General features: G+C 45.8%; 1 protein-coding gene across 1 annotated transcript in view; it reads left to right on the forward strand.

Moving 5' to 3' along the window:
- LOC144000406 (uncharacterized) overlaps nt 1-17,663 on the forward strand; it is a 114,453-nt gene that overhangs the window by 31,378 nt on the left and 65,412 nt on the right. The window lies entirely within an intron of this gene.

Consider the following 17,663-nt stretch of genomic DNA (forward strand, 5'->3'; position numbering starts at 1 on the left):
GGTGGCACTGGTGGGCACTGATAGGCTACACTGGTGGACACTGATAGGCTGCACTGGTGGGCACTGATATGCTGCACTGGTGGGCACTGATAGGCACAGATGAGGTGGCACTGATGGGCACAGATAAGGTGGTACTGATGGGGACAGATAAGGTGGTACTGATGGGCACAGATAAGGTGGCACTGATGGGCCCTGATGGGTGTTACTGATAGGCACCACTGATAGATGGCACTGATGGGTACTGATAGGTGACACTGATGGGCAGCACGGTTGATGAGGCACTGATTGGTGACACTGATAGGTGGCACTGTGGGCACTGGTAGGTGGCGCTGGTGGGCACTGGTAGGCGGCACTGTTGTGCATTGGTAGGTGGCACAGGTGGGCACAGATGAGCTGGTGACAGCTCTCCTTGATCGGAACAGATGTCCCTCTGAGAGAAGCCGGTGATCGGCTTTCTTTTTCTCCTCACGCTATCAGCATGAGGAGAAAAAATAGCCGATTACCGACTTTGTTTACATCACATGTCATTCGCTGACAGCTGATCACGTGGTAAGGGGTCGGGATCGAGCCCTTACTCCGATAGGTGATCAGCCGAGTCTCATAGACTTGCTGATCATACAGCGTGTGATCACACAGCGTGCCGATCGCGCCCTGCAGGGGGCGTGCTGGCCACTCAGGCACAGGAGGACGTCTATTGACATACTCCTGGTAAAGTAGGTCCGCCATGTAGCCATCATTCGGCTATAGCGTGGATCTGAAGAAGATGAAGTCTTTTTTTTTTGCCTAAAAATAACAAACACAGCCCAGATCCTCCTCTTCTCAGGTTCCTTACTGATGCTCCTAGCCCCTCCCTCCTGCCGAGTGCCCCCACAGCTAGCAGCATGCAATGGGGGCACCTGATCCAAGGCGCTGAGACACATTCAGACACAGAGCCATTGCTCAGCCCCGCCCCCTCTCTCTCCTCATTGGCTCACTGACTTTAATTGACAGCAGAGGGAGCCAATGGTGCCCGTTGCTGTTTCAGCCAAAAAACAAAAACAAAAAAAAACTTCACAATCACTTTAAAGTGGTTATACACCCTGTACACCCCATACAACCACTTTTACCTACAGGTAAGCCTATATTAAGTCTTACTTGTAGGTGCAGGAAATATCTCCTAAAGCTCCACGGTTTCACGGCACATCGTGCCCTTTCTAAAGGAGGTCCTGCCGTGACTGGTGGCTCTTGCGCGTGCATGTGCGGGAGTGACGTCACGTGACTCCGGCCAGTCACAGAGCCGGAGTTCGTGGCACCAGAAGGAAGAGGGGGGGAAGATGGACGCTCGCTGCTAGTAGGAACAGCGGTGACATCGCAGGCTTCGGTTTCAGATAAGTGGCACAGGTAAGTGACACATAATGGGCTACTAGGCAAAGCACAGTAGCCCATTATGCTTTACCTTTGCAGGGATATAAAGAGGAAGTAACACCCAACAGGGTTTACTTCCTTTTTAACCAAACAGTGACACTTCCTGGTTCCCAAAACACACAATTTCTTTCCGAATTAACGAGTTACAATGCTAACAAATTCAACGAAATTCGGATCAAATTCGAAAAATGACATTTTGCGACCCGAATTTGGGGCCACGTATCTCGGGGCCACTTGTAGCTAGAAACACCAAATTTGGTATGCAAACACAATAGAACTAGCACTACAACATCTCCAAATTTGAATTCATACTATTCGAAATTCTAATTTATTCTATTCAAATTCGAATTTCAGAAGATGGTTGTATATTCTTTCTATTTTAGTCTATTCAATTATATTTTTTTTCTATTCTGTTCTAATCTTTTCTATTTGAATTAGAAATTTTGGAAGATGGTTAATTACTTATATATATCTGTCACATCAACTTTTCATACTTGTCATTGTCCACTTGCCACAAGTTGTGTATTGTATTTGTCCACTTGCCACGTAACCTGCCACAAGTTGTGTATTGTCCACTTCCCACGTCACCTGCCACAAGTTGTGTATTGTCCACTTGCAATGACACCTGCCACAAGTGCCATGTGACCTGCCACGAGTGCCACATGGCCAGCCACGAGTGCCACATGACCTGCCACGAGTGCCACGTGGCCGGCCACGAGTGCCACGTGACTTGCCACATGGCCGGCCACAAGTTGCAATATGTCAAGTACTTTTCTGTACTCACCATATTTGTACTTGGCCCCAAAGTCGGGCCGCAAAATGTCAAGCACTTTTCTGCAGCAGAAAATGACATTTTGCGACCCGAATTTGGGGGCAGGTATCTCGGGGTCATTTATAGCTAGAAACCCCAAATTCGGTATGCAAACACAATAGAACTAGCACTACAACATCTCCAAATTTGGGGTTTCTAGCACCAAGTGACCCTGAGATACATGGCCCTAAATTCGGGTCGCAAAATATTTTCGAATCCAGTTGAAATAGTTTCCAATGTGGTTGAAATCATTTCAAATCCGGTAGAAATATTTTCGAATTTGGTTGAAATTTTTCCGAATGCGACCGATTTTTCGAATTCAGTAGAAAACAAAACGAAATCCAAAAACAAATTTAACGAATATAACTAAACGAAATTAATTAATTAACGAATTAAAACGAAACGAAACTAAATGAATTTTTTTTCTTTTGCACATGTCTACACACAATACATGTAACTGTTTGGTGCATCAGGCCGCGTACACACGCAGGGACTGTTCGCTCAACTTTGTTCGTCAAACAGTTTGACAAACAGTCCACTCAAAATTAGCATGAACGGACTTGCCTACACACGACGAACGAACAGTCCGCTGAAACCTAGCGCGATGACGTATACAGCACGTACGACGGGACGAGAAAATCGACGTCCAATACACTGCAATGCAACCTTCGCCGTGAAAATCCTTTCTGAGCATGCGCCATACTTAGTTTGTCGAACTAGCCTACTCACGAGGGGACTGTCCGCTGAAACCAAGTTTCAGCGGACAGTTTTTCGGAAATTCCGAAAAACTTTGTTCGTCAGACTGTTCGCTGAAACAGTCCGCTGAAGCCCACACACGAGCGGACTGTCCGCTGAAACACTGTTCAGCGGACAAAGTTGAGCGAACAGTCCGCCCGTGTGTACGCGGCCTCACGTCGTCATTCTATTAACCACTTCCAGTCTGGGCCAATTCTGACATTTCTTTCATATTTTTTGTATTGCTTTTTTTTTCTTTGGTTGAACTTGATGGACGTGTGTCTTTTTTTTTTTAAGCAGAGACCCTGGAGGATAAAATGTTTTTTTGTTGAAATGTTTTATTTCACAAGAATTTTTTTAAACGCAAATTTTTAGGGAAAAAAAGAAACTTTAATGATTTTTTTGTGAACACAAAATATGATGTTATAAAGAGTAAATAGATACCTAACATGTCACATGTACTCCCGTGAAATGGTCCCCAAAGTGTGGTACCTAAAAATGTCTATGGGCGACCCTTTAAAGCCTTTTACCAGTTACAAGCTTAGAGTTAAACAGGAGGTCTGGTGCTAGAATTATTGCTCTCGCTCTGATGCTCGTGGCGATTCCCTTACATGTATGGAGTCATTACTGTTTGCATTTATGCGCGAGACCTACTTGCGTGTTCGTATTTGCACTTAAGCGTGGGGGGGGGGGAGGGTACAGGGTGCTTTAAACTTTGTTTTAATTTTTTGGTTTATTTATTTAATTATTTACATTGTACCTCTACTTTTTTTTAATCAACTTTATTGCTATCACAGGAATGATAGCATGGGCTGCGACAGGTCCTCTTTTTGGAGAGATTTGGACCCCCAGATCTCTCTATTGTGGGGTCAAAAAGACCTCAGATCTCACAGTGACACTAATGCCGCGTACACACGAGCGAATTGTCCGGCGTACTTAGTCCGGCAAACAATCCGGCGGATAGTCCGGCCGACTTTCTACCGAACGGACTTGGCCACACATGGACACACAGAAAGTTCCGGCGTTTGCTAGCGCGATGACGTACAGCACGTACTACGGGACTAGAAAAAAGGAAGTTCAATAGCCAGTAGCCAATAGCTTCCTTTTCGTACTTGCTTCTGAGCATGCGTCATTCTTAGTCCGCCGGACTAGCACACTGACAAATGTATTGTCCGCTGAAACCCAAGTCCGGCGGAAAGATTGGACTGCAAAAATACTTTCTAAATCCTCCGGACTTTACGCTGGAAAAGTCCGCTGAAGCCCACACACAATCGAAATGTCCGGTGAAATGCGTTTCGATGGACTAAGTACGCCGGACAATTTGATCGTGTGTACGCGGCATTAGAACCAAAAAAATAAATCATCCCTAATAAGGCCAGAAAGGCGGATGTCGCTTCCGGTCCTCCAAGGGCATAGAGCCGGGATGGGGGGCCATCTTGCCCTCACTCGGCTTCCTGCCCAGCTGCAAAATGGATCGGCTGCGGGCTAGTAAGTCCGGAGATGACCCGGAAGAGGTGGGAAGGCAGCCTATAAAAGTGATCCGCAGCCAGGACCATTTTTATCAGATCCAGAATCATCCCACAGCATGAAAAAAAATTAAAATACCGGGGTTATGGCAGCTATCTGGTGCGATAATAACGGTATTTAACGTCAAAATAATCACATACAGTGCCTTGCGAACGTATTCGGCCCCCTTGAACTTTTCAACCTTTTGCCACATTTCAGGCTTCAAACATAAATTTGTGAAGAATCACCAACAAGTGGGACACAATTGTGAAGTGGAACGAAATCTATTGGATTTTTTAAACTTTTTTAGCAAATAAAAAACTGAAAAGTGGGGCGTGCAAAATGATTCGGCCCCCTTGCGTTAATACTTTGTAGATCCACCTTTTGCTGCGATTACAGCTGCAAGTCGCTTGGGGTGTCTCTATCAGTTTTGCACATCGAGAGACTGAAATTCTTGCCCAATCTTCCTTGCAAAACAGCTGGAGCTCAGTGAGGTTGGATGGAGAGCGTTTGTGAACAACAGTTTTCAACTCTTTCCACAGATTCTCGATTGGATTCAGGTCTGGACTTTGACTTGGCCATTCTAACACCTGGATACGTTTATTTGTGAACCATTCCTTTGTAGATTTTGCTGTATGTTTGGGATCATTGTCTTGTTGGAAGATAAATCTCCGTCCCAGTTTCAGGTCTTTTGCAGACTCCAACAGGTTTTCATCCAGAATGGTCCTGTATTTGGCTGCATCCATCTTCCCCTCAATTTTAACCATCTTCCCTGTCCCTGCTGAAGAAAAGCAGGCCCAAACCATGATGCTGCCACCACCATGTGTGACAGTGGGGATGGTGTGTTGAGGGTGATGAGCTGTGTTGCTTTTACGCCAAACATATCGTTTTGCATTGTGGGCAAAAAGTTCGATTTTGGTTTCCTCTGACCAGAGCACCTTCTTCCACATGTTTGGTGTGTCTCCCAGGTGGCTTGTGGCAAACTTTAGACGAGACTTTTTATGGATATCTTTGAGAAATGGCTTTCTTCTTGCCACTCTTCCATAAAGGCCAGATTTGTGCAGTGTACGACTGATTGTTGTCCTATGGACAGACTCTCCCACCTCAGCTGTAGTTCTCTGCAGTTCATCCAGAGTGATCATGGGCCTCTTGGCTGCATCTCTGATCAGCCTTCTCCTTGTCTGAGCTGAAAGTTTAGAGGGACGGCCAGGTCTTGGTAGATTTGCAGTGGTCTGATACTCCTTCCATTTCAAAATGATCGCTTGCACAGTGCTCCTTGGGATGTTTAAAGCTTGGGAAATCTTTTTGTATCCAAATCCGGCTTTAAACTTCTCCACAACAGTATTACAGACCTGCCTGGTGTGTTCCTTGGTCTTCATGATGCTCTCTGCGCTTTCAACAGAACCCTGAGACTATCACAGAGCAGGTGCATTTATACAGAGACTTGATTACACACAGGTGGATTCTATTTATCACCATCAGTCATTTAGGACAACATTGGATCATTCAGAGATCCTCGCTGAACTTCTGGAGTGAGTTTGCTGCACTGAAAGTAAAGGGGCCGAATCATTTTGCACGCACCACTTTTCAGTTTTTTATTTGCTAAAAAAGTTTAAAATATCCAATAGATTTCGTTCCACTTCACAATTGTGTCCCACTTGTTGGTGATTCTTCACAAAAAATAAAAATGTTATATCTTTATGTTTGAAGCCTGAAATGTGGCAAAAGGTTGAAAAGTTCAAGGGGGCCGAATACTTTCGCAAGGCACTGTATATATACACTGTAAAATAAAATGATTTGTATTATAATGTTTTGTCCTTGTTTTTGTATCTCTAGGCTGTCCTTCCTGCCCTTTGGCTTGCAGCCAGTTTAGGCCTCCTTCATAATAATAGGCGCCAATCCCATTTGGTAGGTAAATTCCTAATCAATCATGCCTGTTCCAAATTTGTGTTCAACCGTAATATTATTTTTCCTTTGTTCCATATCTTATTTAAATTTAACTGTGTTTACTTTCATTTCATTTAGAATCAATCGGTCTTGAAGATGATGGGTTATGGTCTGGTGCTGTACACCTTTTGGAAAGGTTGGGAGATACGTGATACCACCGACGTGAGTCAACAGGGTTGTGTTGCGCTTTATCAGTTTCCTATCAATCCAATGTAAAGGGTGAAAGGGTTGGGATTTGCCCCATTGGCCACAGCTGATGGGAGACATTTATAAACGGACGAGGATCAGGGCAGGAGGTCATCAAATAGTCACAAGGTCAGAGTAGAGGTCATGGTACAACCGTAGGTTGAACAAGTATCCGGCAAACAGAGTCTGATATGACAGCGTCCAGTGCTAGCAGAAGGTATATGGGATCCAATCACAAGCTGGGGAAGGTAGTGGACAGACAGAGTCATGTTACAGAAAACAGAGGACAACCCGGAAAGGTAGCCATAGTAGGAGTCAGGATATGAAAAACAGGACCTGGAAGCAATGGTAGGGACCATCAAGAACCTTTTGGTCAAGAACTACTCCAGTATACCGAGCAGGCTTTTGAACTTGCCATATTGTGGTATCTCCGGTGTAATGGAGGCAGTGGCGTACCAACTGGGAGTGGGGGGGGGCGGTCAGGCCGGCACCACTTCAGGGTATCAGACGGGTGCCGCTTATTCAGCAGTTCTGCTTTCCTTTTCGAGCATAGGAAGCTTTGACCTCTGGTAGCGGTTTCCACAAAGATGGCGTTAGCCCGAGGAGGGGAAATGTCGCATACGGCAGCAGGAAGTGCCCTGCTGGAACGCCTGGTCCCTGTGGTTGGCGTGCATTCCACATTGCAAAACCACGCTTTTCTTCTTGCTTTGCACCCCAGGGAACCCCCCCCCCCCCCAGAAACGTTTATATCCTGGTTCCACCGCCACCAAGCGCATCACACCACTGCTTCTTGTCCTGCAAACATGCACCACTGTGGTAAGTGTGGGCACAGCGGTTTATCACATAGATTATTCCCAGATGGGGGGTGGGTGCCTGATGGGGGTGTAGAGGGGGTGCCAGATCTGCCCCTAGTGCCAAATGCTTGCGGTACGCCCCTGGATGGAGGGTGGCCATACTTATCTATCAGGTATACAATGCCTTGAAAAAGTATTCATACCCCTTGAATTTTTCCATTATTATACAAGATTTATATAGCGCCAACAGTTTACGCAGAGCTTAAATGTATAACATATTAAAAAAAAAAAACAATAAATGTATTTTATTGGGATTTTATGTGAGAGACCAACACAAAGTGGCACGTAACTGTGAAGTAGAAGGAAAATGATAAATGGTTTTCAACATTTTTTACAAATAAATATGTGAAAGGTGTGGGGGGAGGGGCATTTGTATGGCGCCCCCCGGAGTCAATACTTTGTAGAACCCCCTTTCTCTACAAGTCTTTTTGGGGGTGTCTCAACCAGCTTTGAACATCTAGAGAGGACATTTCTGCCCATTCTTCTTCTTTGTAAAATATCTCAAGCTCTGCCAGATTGGATGGAGAGCGTCTGTGATCAGCAATTTTCAAGTCTTGCCACAGATTCTCAATGTGATTTGGGTCTGAATGTTAAAGTACAGTACAATGAGTACAATTCTTTTGAATAAAATGTACAAAAATAAATAAATGTCCATAAGTGGAAATATGAGGACCAATGGCAGCCTTCAGCCTTGTCTCAGAGCTGCCACCCGTTGGGGATTCACCCAGACAGTCCAGGTTTTGAATTGTGTGTTCGGCTTTGCAATCGTGTGTCCGGGTTTCAGACCACCTGAAACCCGGACACAATATTTAGAATGGACTGTGGCTCCCCGAGTAACCGAGTACCACAACCGCTGAGTGCATAGGTGTGCACACGGGCCCCACCCCTATACACAGACCGGAGAAGAGAGAGGGCTTGATCTGCTTCTCCCCCTCCCTCCCTTACCCCTCTGTCCGCTCACCCACACACCGATTCCCGTCATTCTATGCCTTAGGAAAGGGTTTTTTGGGGGGGAAGTTTGAAGCTCAGCAACCAGCAGATACATTGTGAATAAAAGGTGTCTAGGCTTGGGCCTCCATCCTCGGGTGAGTGAGCTCCCCATCCACTGTCTGTGACTGAAGTCCCCCCCCCCTTCCCTCCCTTCTATCTCCTGCCTCCTCTTGAGTGAGTACACTAAGGTAAGTTGGACTCAGATGTAAGGGGTGCCCTGGGACTCGGATGTAGCGGGGCTTTGAGAACCCTAATTTAAGGGGGAATCCTGGGAACTCTGATGTAAGGGGGGCTTTGAGAACCCTAATTTAAGGGGGAATCCTGGGAACTCTGATGTAAGGGGGGGCTTTGAGAACCCTAATTTTGGGGGGAAACCTGGGAACTCTGGTGTAGGGGGGAACCCTAATTTAAGGGGGGATGCTGGGAACTCTGATGCTTTGAGAGCCCTAATTTAAGGGGGAATGCTGGGAACTCTGATGTAAGGGGGCTTTGAGAATCCCAATTTAAGGGGGAATGCTGGGAACTCTGATGTAAGGGGGCTTTGAGAACCCCAATGTAAGAGGGGATGCTGGGAACTCTGATGCTTTGAGAGCCCTATCTTAAGGGGAAATGCTGGAAACTCTGATTTAAGGGAGGCATTGAGAACCCTAAATTAAGGGGAAATGATGGGAACTCTGATGTAAGGGGGGCTTTGAGAACCCTAATTTAAGTGGGGATGCTGGGAACTCTGATGTAAGGGGGGTTTTGAGAACCCCAATTTAAGGGGGGATGCTGGGAACTCTGATGCTTTGAGAGCCCTAATTTAAGGGGAAATGCTGGGAACTCTGATTTAAGGGAGGCTTTGAGAACCCTAAATTAAGGGGAAATGCTGGGAACTCTGATGTAAGGGGGGCTTTGAGAACCCTAATTTAAGGGGTGATGCTGGGAACTCTGATGTAAGGGGGGCTTTGAGAACCCTAATTTAAGGGGGGATGCTGGGAACTCTGATGTAAGGGGGGCTTTGATAACCCTAATTTAAGAGGGGATGCTGGGAACTCTGATGGAAGAGAGCTTTGAGAACCCTAATGTAAGGGGAAATGCTGGGAACTCGTATCTAGGAGGGCTTTGAGAATCCAAATTTAAAGGGAAATGCTGGGAACTGTGATGTAGGGGGGCTTTGAGAACCCCAATTTAAGGGGGGATGCTGGGAACTCTGATGCTTTGAGAGCCCTAATTTAAGGGGAAATGCTGGGAACTCTGATTTAAGGGAGACTTTGAGAACCCTAAATTAAGGGGAAATGCTGGGAACTCTGATGTAAGGGGGGCTTTGAGAAGCCCAATTTAAGGGGGGATTCTGGGAACGCTGATGCTTTGAGAGCCCTAATTTAAGGGGAAATGCTGGGAACTCTGATGTAAGGGGGGCTTTGAGATCCCTAATTTAAGGGGGGATGCTGGGAACTCTGATGTAAGGGGGGCTTTGAGAACCCTAATTTAAAGGGAAATGCTGGGAACTCTGATGTAGGGGGGGCTTTGAGAACCCGAATTTAAGGGGGGATGCTGGGAACGCTGATGTAAGGGGGGCTTTGAGAGCCCTAATTTAAGGGGGAATCCTGGGAACTCTGATGTAAGGGGGGCTTTGATAACCCTAATTTAAGAGGGGATGCTGGGAACTCTGATGTAAGGGGGCTTTGAGAGCCCTAATTTAAGGGGGAATCCTGGGAACTCTGATGTAAGTGGGAGGTTTGGTGAGCAGAAACTCCCTTACATTAGAGTTCCCCTTGGCTTGAAGAAAAGGTGGCAACCCTAGTCTCAATAACAGTTCTCTTTAATTAGCTTATATGAAAGCTCCTCACATGGAGGAACCAAAATGAATTCTGGATGACTTCCTGTTGTTCTTTTTTCTAGGTATCGGAGTTGTTAGTCCAGATAGTCCTGTGTTCCCCATACACCCTTGTGGCTCTATGATTTCACCACCAACGGACCGATCACCGGGGACGCCATGATACACAACAACCTTCACTTCCACCCTTGTAATCAAATACTTACTAATAAAGTTTGAAAAAATAGTTCTGTTTTTAATGTTCGATGTTTACAAACTAAAATTTGTTTTTGAAATTTACTTTTAGTAGCATTTGCTTTGGCTTCCCATAGGAGGAGGGAACATTTTACCTTTCCTTTTTTATGACAGATGTGTATTTGATGACTTTTATTTTCAATTATTTTGTAAAAATGAAGTATTAAAAAATAAAGTCTACAATAAACGAGGACACGATTCACGACGCTGGCTGCAAAATGTTTGGAGGCTCTTTTGACGCTTGTCGTTTCATGAAAGAGTCACTTTAATAAATAGACAGGTTTATAGCCTCTAAAATAGTAACTCCAATAAAGAAACAAATAAAAAACAAACAAAAAACAACGTATCCATGTAATGAAGGTAAAGAGTTTTTTTAATACTATTATTAATATACATGATTTATATTATATGACCAACAGTTTGCGCAGCGCTTTACAACATGAGGGCAGACATTACAGTCACAATACAATTCAATGTAGGAGGAATCGGAGGGCCCCGCTCGTTAGAGCTTACAATCTAAAAAGGGAGGGATATTTGTGTGCTGCATTTCAAAGATAAGAAGCGCTTCCCAATCTGCGTTTGCTGGTCACTCCTCAGCACTGCGGTTTCAGTCACTCTGTAGGTTCTAACTGAACCCTGTATATATTACTGACAAACGTTTCCCTATATACAGAGATGCATGATTTGCATATATAGTAAATAAAAAATTAAAGCTGACAGCTATACCAGGGCTTTCTTAACCAGGGCTCCATGGAAGCCTAGGGTTCCTCCAGAGGTTACTAGGGGTTCCTAGAGGTCCTCCAGAGGTTGCTAGGGGTTCCTTGGGTTCCCCCAGAGGTTGCTAGGGGTTCATCAAGAGGTTGCTAGGGGTTCCTTGGGTTCCTCAAGAGGTTGCTAGGGGTTCCTCAGGAGGTTGCTAGGGGTTCATCAAGAGGTTGCTAGGGGTTCCTTGGGTTCCTCAAGAGGTTGCTAGGGGTTCCTCAGGAGGTTGCTAGGGGTTCCTCCAGAGGTTGCTAGGGGTTCCCCCAGAGGTTGCTATGGGTTCCTCCAGAGGTTGCTATGGGTTCCTCCAGAGGTTGCTATGGGTTCCTTGGGTTCCTCAAGAGGTTGCTAGGGGTTCCTAGGGTACCCCCCCAAGGTTTCTAGAGGTTCCTAGGGTACCCCCCCAAGGTTGCTAGGGGTTCCTAGGGTTCCGTGGTGGCTGGTGCTGTATATTTTGTGGGGTGGCAAACAAGACACCTGTTGCCACCCCCCCACCCCCCAGTTGGTGTCCATCTGTCGGTTTCTATCCCCCCACCAGCCCCACACTTACCTCTCTTCCTCCTCCATGGCTTCATCCTCAGTGGCTTCCCTCCTCTTTCCCTTGGCTGCCAATATGATTGCTTCTTCTCTCGGCCAATCGGGTTGACCAATTTCCTGATTGGCTGGGAGGAGAAGCTGGAGGACAATAGCGCACATTAATTTGCTATTGTCGCACAACTGGGTGGGCTTAGGGCACATTGCTCTGCACCCAGAGCCCACCCCTTTTGAAGCCTATTAGAGACTCAGGCTCTAATCACGTGCTTCTAAAAAAAAAGCAAAAAAACACTGGAATCCATGCATCCAGAGGCCTACATGTAGATTACGGGCCAGACGCATGGATTTGGGGGGGGCACACCCTAATGGATGAGCCCCCAATGCTAGGTTTTATCCTGAGGTTGCTAGGGGTTCCTAGGGTTCCTCTAGAGGTTGCTAGGGGTTCCTAGGGTTCCTCTAGAGGTTGCTAGGGGTTCCTAGGGTTCCTCAAGTGGTTGCTAGGGTTCCTCTAGAGGTTGCTAGGGGTTCCTCTAGAGGTTGCTAGGGGTTCCTCTAGAGGTTGATTGGGATTCCTAGGGTTCCTCTAGAGCAGTGGTTCTCAACCCCTCTAGTACCAAGTTGTGGGGACCCCTAACCATAAAATTATTTTCATAGCGTGGGTTGTCAGCAACCAAGGCAAGACAAGTGATTTTCTCCCCTAACCCATGGACATTTAGCGTTCTCCGAGTCCCTTCCACTTTTTTTCACTCAATAAAGATTTTTATTGAATTTTCAAAAGTAGAACTGAGGACTTTTCATGGCAACTCTAAACACAGGTAGTGTTACTCACTGTGTCTCCGGCTTCACTGTGTCTCAGACTTTGGGGTAGCAGTATCTATCACCTATGCCGAAAACAGGAGGTAGGTTCTCCTCCAGCCCCTCCCACTTCACAATACTCCCCAGTCAGCTGACCTCTAGTCTCTTTCCCCTAGCCATGCCGTGAACTGAATGGGCCGTTGCTAAGAGGGTGAGTGGGGGGCCGCGGGCTCCAGGGACAGCCCTGCTGGGCGGCCGCAAAAAAGGCTGGGAGAGCAGAGTGGGCTTTAGGAACAGCCAAAGATTCTGATAAGCCCCCCCCCCCCAGCCACAGACCCCCACAACCGTAGGGATGAGGCCCTTGTTCCCATCAACATGGAGTGAAGGTGCTTTGGGGCGGGGGGGGGGGTGGGCAGAGCACCCACCCCCCCATGTTGAGGGCATATGGCCTGATATGGTTCAGGAGGGGGGTGCTTAATCCGCCCCTTTCCTGACCTGCCAGGCTGCATGCTCGGATAAGGGTCTGGTATAAATTTTGGGGGGGACCCCACATTTTTCAATCCCGGCTGATTGCTACCATTAAGAGTAAAAAAATATATATATATATATATATATAAAAATTCCAGTATACAGAAGAAGCTATAACTTTTACGCACAGCAATCAATATACACTTATTGGTATTTTTTTTTTGCCAAAATACATATTGGCCTAAATTGATAAAGAAATATGATTTTTTTTTTTTTTTTTTATGTATTGTATGTTATATAGCAGAAAGTTTTTTTTTTTTTTAAATGTATGTTTTATAGCAGAAAGTTTTTTTTTTAAATGTATTGTATGTTTTATAGCAGAAAGTTTATTTTTTATTTTTTAAATGTATTGTATGTTTTATAGCAGAAAGTTTTTTTTTAAATTTACGGACTTTTTTGTTTTTTAGCGCTAAAGTGATAAAATACCCCCAAAAGAAATCTCTATTTGTGGGGAAAAAAAGGACGTCCATTTTATTTGGGTACAACGTTGCATGACCGCGCCATTGTAGGTTAAAGTAACCGTGTCGTATCGCAAAAAAAAAATGGCCGGTCATGAAGGGGGATAAATCTTCCAGGGCTGAAGTGGTTAAAGGTCAGTTTATTACTAAAATCACAGAATATTTGGGCAAATCTCTTCCGCAGTGGCTACTGGGCTGCCTTCAAACTGATCCGCATGTGCAGCGCGGCGCAACTGCGGCAGACATGTGCAATTTGTTTCGTTCCGTATTCTTTTTTTTTTTCAACGAAATTCAACAAGTTCGGGAAGTTCGGAAATATTCAAATTAACGTGAACCCCCGTTTAACAAATTTTTCCGGGAAATTCGCAAATTAGAAAGAACGAAAATCCCAAAATCTAAAATACAAAAATTCGAAAAGGAAGAAAAACTGAAATTAAAAAATCAAAAAAATCCGAAAATGTGGGATTAGGAATTGTCCCCCGAAGTTTACAAATTTATTCGAAATAACGAATTTCATAACAAATCATAACAAATGACTCAAAAAAAACAAAAAAAATAAAAAATTTTTTGGCAGTGCACATGTCTAAACTGCGGGGTTACTTGCACTGAGCCATACACTACTGTTATTACTTGCGGGTTCTGTTGTGCTTTCTGAAAGCCCACCAAAACTCCTAAAGGCGGGAGTTTTGTTGCCCTTTAACCGCTTGCCGACCAGCCGCTGCCATTATACCGCGGCAGGTCGGCACGATCCCATGAGCCGTTGTAGCTATACGTTGGCTCGAGGGATCGGGATCGCGCGCACGCGCCCGCTGAACGTGCGATCGCTTGCGCAAGAGGCAGAACAGGGACGTGTGTGTGTGTGTGTGTGTAAACACACCAATCCCTGTTCTGTTCTGTGAGGAGTGACAGATAGTGAGTTCCTAATAGCTAGGAACTAAGATCTGTCACTTCCTCTATGTCAGTCCCCTCCCCCTACAGTTAGAAACACACACGAGGGAATACACTTAACCCCTTAATCGCCCCCTACTTTTAGCTCCTTCCCCGCCAGTGAAATTTTAACAGTAATCAGTGCATTTTTGTAGCACTGATCTCTGTATAAATGCCGATGGTCCCAAAAATGTGTCAAAGTTGTCCGACGTGTCCGCCATAATGTCGCAGTCCCGATAAAAAAATCGCAGCTCGCCACCATTACTCATTACTAGTAAAAAAAAAAAAGAATAATAATGAAAATGCCATAAATCTATCCCCTATTTTGTAGACGCTATAACTTTTGCACAAACCAATCAATATACGCGAAGGCCCCTTTCACACTGGGGCGGTTTTCAGGCGTTACAGCACTAAAAATAGCGCCTGAAAAAACTGGCCCCTTTCACTCCAGTGTGAAAGCCAGAGGGCTTTCACACTGGAGCGGTGCGCTGGCAGGACGGTGAAAAAAGTCCTGCTAGCCACATCTTTGGAGCGGTGAAGGAGCGGCATATTCACCGATCCTAAACCGCTCCTACCCATTGAAATCAATGGGACAGCGCGGCAATACCGCCGGCAAAGCGCCGCTGCAGCGGCGTTTTGCGGGCGGTTTTAACCCTTTTTCGGCCGCTAGCGGGGGTTAAAACCACCCCGCTAGCGCCCGCAGACTGCCGCTAAAACGACAGTAAAGCGCCGCTAAAAATAGCAGCACTTTACCGCCGACGGCCGCACCGCCACAGTGTGAAAGGGGCCTTATTGCGATTTTTTTTTTTTTTTTTTTTACCAAAAATATGTAGCAGAATACAGTACATATTGAGAATTAAGATTAAGAATACATATTGGCCTAAACTGAGAAAAAAAAATAACTTAAAAAAGGGGGATATTTATTATAGCAAAAAGTACAAAATATTGTTTTTTCTTTTTCAAAATTGTCGATCTTTTTTTGTTTATAGCGCAAAAAAAAAAAAAAAACCCTGCAGAGTCTATCAAATACCACCAAAAGAAATCTCTAATTTTGGGAAAAAAAGGACGTCAATTTTGTTTGGGTGCAGTGTCGCATGCCAGTTAAAGCGACACAGCGCCGAATCACAAGATATGGCGCGGTCATTCAGCAGCCAAATCTTCCGGGGGGGAAGTGGTTAAGAAAGAGAACCACACCTGCAGGATATAATATAAGTCTATGGCAAAGTGCAGCTAACCCGGAGAAAGGCTAGAGGTGCCCTGCGCTACACCCCCGGTGTGGGTAGATCGCGGGCACATCAGTGTGAAAGCAGCCTCAGGCCCATCTCTCACACTCGGTATGATTGGGTACGCCTGTCTGTTTTTTTCAGGTGGACCCATACAGACCCTCCATTCACCTCTATGGAGCGGCAGATTTAAACGGACGCGTGCCCGTCTACACTCGCCTACCTGCAATCTGATCTGCCAAAACCTAACCCGTGTGGGCGGATCGGATCAGAGGGCCCATAGAGTAGAGTGGGCCGTGTCCACGTCCGCTCTGCGTGGACACGGACCCGTCCTCCGCCCATTCCACCGGTTACGAAGTCGCTTAAGCGATCCTCGCTCTTCGAAAGGTTTGGCACCTCCGTAAAAGATGCCAAACCCCTCGGATGGAGCGTGCGATTCTTGTAAATAGAGGGTTGGAGATCAACTGGTAAAGGATTTGGAGGTTCTTTTGTCTCAGATGGTATCTGGGTTTGGGGGAATCCATCCACTGATCTGTACTCATCAATATGTTACAGTAACACACAGCCATTGTTTGAGCTGGGTTTTTTCTTCTTTTTCTTCATTTTCTGGGGCATGGAGGCCTCTTTGGTTTTTTCTTTCTCAGATTCAAGCACGGCCTCGTGGATGTAGTTGAGCAGGAATTTCTTCCTCTCTCTCCGGTCTTTCTCTGGGTCTCTTGGTAGACTCAGACGGAATGTAACATTTTCCAGGGCCATTTGCAAGATCCCCAGGATGTCAGTGGTTTTACCCAGAGTTTTCACATCTCTGTCCTTCGTGTAATTCTCAATCGCGATCACGATCTTCATTCCCATAAGTCTGAATTTTTTCTCTACCTCAGAGAAATCTTTACTGGTTTTGTTGGTGAGAACAATGATGGTGGCAACTCCTGAAAAAGAAATTAACTTTGGTTTATTTTGGGTGGTTCTGGGGGTCAAAATCCTTATCAAGGATTTTTTATTTATTTTTTGGTCTTTCTACCATTGGGGAGATTTTCCTTCATTCCCTGTGCAGGAAATCTCTCCGGAGAAGGAGAAACCCTCTTTTAGCGCTGTACTCATTACCATTACAGCACCCATCCCAACTCCTACTCTATACTACAACTGAAAACTTTGTACTGCTCGTCTATCAAATAAACTCACATCCCAGCTGAGATCCTTCTCCTCCCCAGCAGTGGTGGGACTCCTGTCATAGTCCTGCTCCCTCTCGTGCTTTTCAAGCCTCCCCAGTAGTGGTGGGACTCCTGTTATAATCCTGCTCCCTCTCTTGCCTATCAAGCCTTCCCAGTAGTGGTGGAAATCATGTCGTAGTCCTGCTCCCTCTCCTGCCTATCAAGCCTCCCCAGTAGTGGCTGGACTTGTGTCATAGTTCTGCTCCCTCTCCTGCCCATCAAGCCTCCCCAGTAGTGGTGGGACTTGTGTCATAGTCCTGCTCCCTCTCCTGCCTATCAAGCCTTCCCAGTAGTGGTGGGACTTGTGTCATAGTTCTGCTCCCTCTCCTGCCCATCAAGCCTCCCCAGTAGTGGTGGGACTCCTATCATAGTCCTGCTCCCTCTCCTGCCTATCAAGCCTCCCCAGTAGCGGTGGGACTGTCATAGCACAGACTCACCCTCAACTCCAGTGTCTCATCCACCAATGATAACTTTTATCAGTGCGCTGAGAGCCTTTGCAGAATTAAAAATAGAATATGGTATACTAAACCATTCATTCTATAGGTACCTTCAAATCAGACAAGCTTTACATGCTCAGATCAAAACACCAGCAGTGGAATGGTGTAGACTGAGCCCCTCTCCTTCAAAGGCTGATCAAGGTGGGAACAACCAAAGGGCTTGTTTCAGATCTATATGAACAGATTAGTAGTAAAATGATTACTGCGGGAAGGTCAGTTAAAAAAAAAAGGGAAGATGGGAAGAG

This window comes from Lithobates pipiens, unplaced genomic scaffold, assembly GCF_037356315.1.
Source record: "Lithobates pipiens isolate NorthernLeopardFrog02 unplaced genomic scaffold, aLitPip1_a1.2 Scaffold_22, whole genome shotgun sequence".
NCBI lineage: Eukaryota > Metazoa > Chordata > Amphibia > Anura > Ranidae > Lithobates > Lithobates pipiens.